At 50.9% G+C, this 5091-nt stretch overlaps 1 non-coding gene across 1 annotated transcript; it reads left to right on the top strand.

Moving 5' to 3' along the window:
- The first annotated feature begins 4351 nt into the window (after positions 1 to 4351).
- Positions 4352 to 4496, top strand: LOC116759893. Its single transcript, XR_004351565.1, has one exon. It is a non-coding gene; the product is annotated as a U8 small nucleolar RNA (small nucleolar RNA).
- Positions 4497 to 5091: the final 595 nt, after the last annotated feature.

The following is a 5091-nucleotide window of genomic DNA, read 5'->3' as shown; positions in this document are numbered from 1 at the left end:
GCTGTCTTTAGTGATACAGGCTTGCCTCAATTTTCCGGTGGTCTCTTGCTTTCTGTTCTTATTTAAGAGTCAGCAGCAAAGGAGATCTGTGAGCATGGTTAAAGCAGGATTTCATTTACGGTTATTGGGCCGAGACCTGGTCATTTTGTTAGAGGCACCCTGAAATAGCAGGTCTTGTATCTTTTGCTAGGCCGTTTCTCTTGGGAAGATCCTCTGGCCTCGTGCCTGAGGACATAAATATGGCCACTGGTTTCCTGAGACCGAGCAAGGGAAGTGGACTGGGGAAGTCCCTTTCCAGTGTTTGGGTTTTTAATGAAAGCTTTTGTTTTCTTCCCCTTTGCTAAAACCTTCCCCTGTGCCTGGAACTCCCAAGCCCAGAGCCTCCAGCTCATAATTGTATTTGCGACCTGTTTTGAAGCACTTCAAATCCCCCCCATCTACTTTGTTCCCATCACTGCTGTGGTGACAAATTCCATGCAGGGGTGACCAGCCCCACGCAGGTTTACCCTGACAGCACCTGGCCAGCAACTCTTGATTCTGCCCCTGAGCTTCCTGGGTGCCTTGGAGGAGAAACTCAGTAGGTATCACATGCGTGCAACCTGGAGGGACAGGGAAGTTGATGCCACCAGTCACAGTAGGTGGAGGTGATGGACATGTATTCTCCCCGCCCCTTTCCCAGGGCAGGGGGTTCTGTGAACAAATTCACAAGCCTCCTCAGAAAGCCTGGTGAGCTGGGACAACTGGTCACCCATGCGCTGGTCCACAGAGTAAGGTACCTGCTCATGACTCTCTCTCCTTCTGCTCGTCCTTCACTCCCGCTTCCTGGGATCAGATTCCTAAATAAAGTATTCCCAAGCAAGCCTGTCTCAGCTCTGCCTTTGGGGTACGTGTATGGAGAGGTCTGCCTTTGTGTCTTTGCGTGGGTGTTGAAGGGTGAGCTGGCCGAGTGAAGGGACAGAGGGAATTGAAGTCCTTCACAGATGTCCCCCAGCCCCTCTCTCAGCCCCACTTTCAGTGGCACCTGGAGCGTTCACCTCCTGGGGCTTTTCCACAGTCCCGTGGTGTCAATCGCCTCGCGTCTTGTTGCTTCTTTCTCTACAGGAGATGAGGTTTCAGCTTTCCCCACGAACGTATTATTTACCACCTAAACACCTGCTTTGCCTCTTCCAGCATTCTCTTGGCATCTCTCATCTGGGATCAGCTCCTCAATGGGTCTCTGTGTCCTTGTAGGTTTGTAATATAACATCACGCGTTTGCTTTCCTTTTAGTGGGGCTTCCAGAGGGATCGTAGGGAGAGAAAACACACGTGTTCTGTGCCCTGCTCACAGGCGAGCTGGTATTTTCCCTTCGTGTCACCTAGTGTGACATAAAGAGCAAAAACCCTGTGCTCTAGTTCTGCGTCACTGGTGATTAATGGTGAGATTTGGGGCAAGACATGGAATGCCTCGGAGCCCCGGTTTCCTCATCTGTGAAATCTGCTGTGTGACTTGACCTCTGACCCCTCCAGCTCTAAAGTGCTCCACCTTCGGCCCTCGGAGAATCCCAGAAACTACCAGTGGTCAGTGTCTCAGGGAAGAATTGGATTGATCTTCTGGCTTAGGGAACCATGTTCAGTACTTGCCTCCCCAGGAAATGCCCAGATTGATGAGTTTTCGTCTTCTCCGGGGCCTGGAGTCAGCTTGTATTAACTCTGCAGAACGTTTCACAGGCCCTGTGTGTCTGCCTCTAGAATTCACTCGCTATTTGCTCCCCTTTGGCACCTTTAGAAAGCTGTGTAGGACATTGGCAGACAATTAAATGGGAGTTCCTGGCCTTGTATTCATGTTTTTCTCCCTTTTTCTAGCATTACCTATACCTTCTGGAATAGGGGCCAAAACATGGACTCTAAACCCATGGCCTATTTACGTGTGTGTGTGTGTGTGTGTGTGTGTGTGTGTGTGTGTGTGTACTGGGATACATATACACACACACACACAGAGCAACGTGAATATTTTCATTGTCTTAAAGCCCTCCCTTCTCCCAGGTCAGTGAAGCGTATGTGTGGCAGGGGTGTAGCTTCTCTCTAACTTATCTGTTCAAATCCATCTTTACTATTCCCATCTCCTCGTCCTTTCCCTACAAATGGTTTGACAGCCACTGGATGTCAGGCTCTGGAAACCATTTCTGAGATTGTCTAATGAGCACGAGCTGTCACAGAGAGAGAAGCACTTGGCTCTGTTAAACCTAGAATAGCACCGTCTCCGTCAGAGCTGAATATCTCCCCTTCGACCTTCAGATGCAGCTCACATATCACTTCCTTTGCAAAGATCCTCTTAATTGTCCCAGACAAGGTTGGACACTCCCTCCTTTGTTTGCTGTTAGATTACCTTATAATTCTATTGCAATATATGCACGTTTCCCTTAGAATAAATACCACCTTGAATTATAACCGTACATGAGAAACAAGATATTAAAATGAGATGCTTGTCAGTTTCGGCTGAGGCCCCAAAGCCTGGGAGCACGGAAAGCAACACGGCATTTTCAAGAGAGGAGCTAGTTGACTTATGGAGGAATTGCTTGGGGAATGAGCCGAAGCTGGTTAGTCAATGTTAGTTAATCTTCAACCTCCAGCCCTCTCAAAAGATGAGGTTGAAGAGGATGAGGCCAAAAAATCCCTCTGGGGAGGGTTTTCAGAGTGCTCGGCATTTCCCCTCTACTTGGCCACTTCACCACCCCTATGGGGATGAGGGACAGGGTGTTGTAGTCAAGAAAACCAGAAGGAGGCTCCAGAAGTTTCCATGGAATGTGCAGAACATACAGCCTAGTGTCTGATATCCCTCAGATGCTTAAAGGCAAGAGGATGTGGCTGGAGCTCCCTGATGGGAGGCAAAGCTACACATTTCCCGAACATTCCACATTGTCTTAAAACTGATGCATGGGGCTTCCCCGGTGGCGCAGTGGTTGGGAGTCCGCCTGCCGATGCAGGGGACGCGGGTTCGTGCCCTGGTCTGGGAGGATCCCACATGCCGCGGAGCGGCTGGTCCCGTGAGCCATGGCCGCTGGGCCTGCGCGTCCGGAGCCTGTGCTCCGCGATGGGAGAGGCCGCAGCGGTGAGAGGCCCGCGTACAGCAAAAAAAAAAAAAAACTGATGCATGCCAGGGAACCACCAGGAGGGGAGGGGGACCCCAGGGAGAAGGGAGGCTATAGAAGCTCAGGGGCACGGGGAGAACTGCAAGGGGCCAACTGGAGGAGGGGGGTCGCTCAGCTGAACACAGAGTGCAGGTGGGCCTCCCAGAGGAAGAATCTTGAGGAAGGAGCAAAACACAGGCAGACACAGACACACACACAAAGACACACACAGACACAAAGACACATACAGACACACACAGAGCTACACACACAAAGGCACACACAGACACATACACACAGATATACACAGACACACACACAGACACACACACACAGAGGTGTTTTTTCGCTGTTCACACAAGCCAGCGGTACCAATGCCAAATCCCCCGGTGCACCTGCCTTGTGGATGTAAAGTCACCTTTGCTTCTGTAGCTCCTCCCCCTACATCTAATCCTGGAAGGGTCAGAGATAGGAGCTCGTGGGTTGGGGATGAACTGGCATGAAGAAACAACAGCTGACTGTCCTTTCCTCTGTGGTGTCTCCTTGCCTGGTGACACCGCAGTAAGTACCCCTCAGCTCTGCAGGCCCCTTTCCACGGGCTCCACCCTGACCGCCTCCTCCTCCCCCTACCGTGATCACACCCAACCTTCTGAACTCAGCCCGAACGCACATCGAAGATAAACCTTTCCCTGAAAGGTTTCTATCTCTGGGATTCCTCGTGGATAGTGAACCCCAGCACGTCTAGGAATGGGACACAAGGCACAGAGGTCCCCATAGCACATCGGGCAGAAGAAGGGGATGCTTCCCCATGGTAGACTAGGGCGTTAGGCTGGGCATCAGGGTCTACCAGGTGGGTAGGGCATACGGTCCAAAGTGCATGACCGGCTCCGTTTGATTCCGACTGTAGTTAGTAGCAGAATGCCCTGTGAGGGTTTCAGAGCTTGGGTCCAGATCAGGAAATCTGGGAACGAGGAGTCTTTGGTGAGGCTGTCTGCTGGGTGCTGCTATCACACCGATGGTCCCACCGGATAGTGGCTGCTACAGGCTGGGATTCAGAAGCAGAGTCTGGGGCCTGAGGTAAGAGTCCCATGCGCTGGAATGTGACACCTATTTATTCATCCATAGAGTCGAGTTTGACTTTCACCAAGTTCAGTGTGGCAGATGTGACTCTAGACTGGCATTTTCAAACACTTGCAGGCATAGGTCATCACTAGGAGAGCCGATTAAAATGTACATCTTCCCATCGTCAGGTAGGATAAACCTTACCTGTTCCTCCTTCCGGAGGACAGAATAGAACATGATGACTGGAGCTCGCATGATGCGTGATTAGCAGCTACGCGTAATCAGGCCTTGCAAAGTGTACATCTTCCCGGGGGTTGCACTCAGTAATTAGAGAGTTTGGGGTGGGCCCTGGCAATAGGCATAGAAGCAAGTTTCCGGGTGATCGGGGGAAACCACACATGGTCCCCAGACCACCAAGCATGTGACTGAACTCTGATCAATTTCCATTTTTACTAAAAGACCGACACAGGCTTTGTCTTTTCTGTGTTTCTCCCTCCAAGTGTTATGTAATTAAAGCCAAGGCTGTGAGGGAGTAATTCAACAGGGGCTGGGGACCAAGGTGACCATTAGGTTTTCCTGCAGTAGCGTGACGACGGGTTATTTCAGCCCTTGAAGAGGCAGGTGGGCACGCATTCTAACAATGGGCAGAATGGTCTATGAGTCACCCTCCCGTCTTACTGAATGTTTGCCCACACGGAAGGTTTGCTCCATCACTCGGTATGAAATTGGGCTTCCTACTTGCAGCTGCCTGGTGAGTAATTTATAGGACCCAGAGGATGAGGACAGTAATGAGGTTTTGGTTTTGGTGGGTGATTCAAATGCCGTTGTTCCCTCGTCACTCCTGATTTCTGAAAAGTCCACTGCTCTCCCACAGTCACATGTAGAAGCCAGGGGATGTTTACAGTTTCTCTGCAAAGCAAT

The sequence above is a fragment of the Phocoena sinus genome, chromosome 9 (assembly GCF_008692025.1).
Source record: "Phocoena sinus isolate mPhoSin1 chromosome 9, mPhoSin1.pri, whole genome shotgun sequence".
Taxonomy (NCBI): Eukaryota; Metazoa; Chordata; class Mammalia; order Artiodactyla; family Phocoenidae; genus Phocoena; species Phocoena sinus.
Note: the sequence above shows the minus strand (reverse complement) of the source record. Positions and strands in the feature narration are given on the sequence as shown.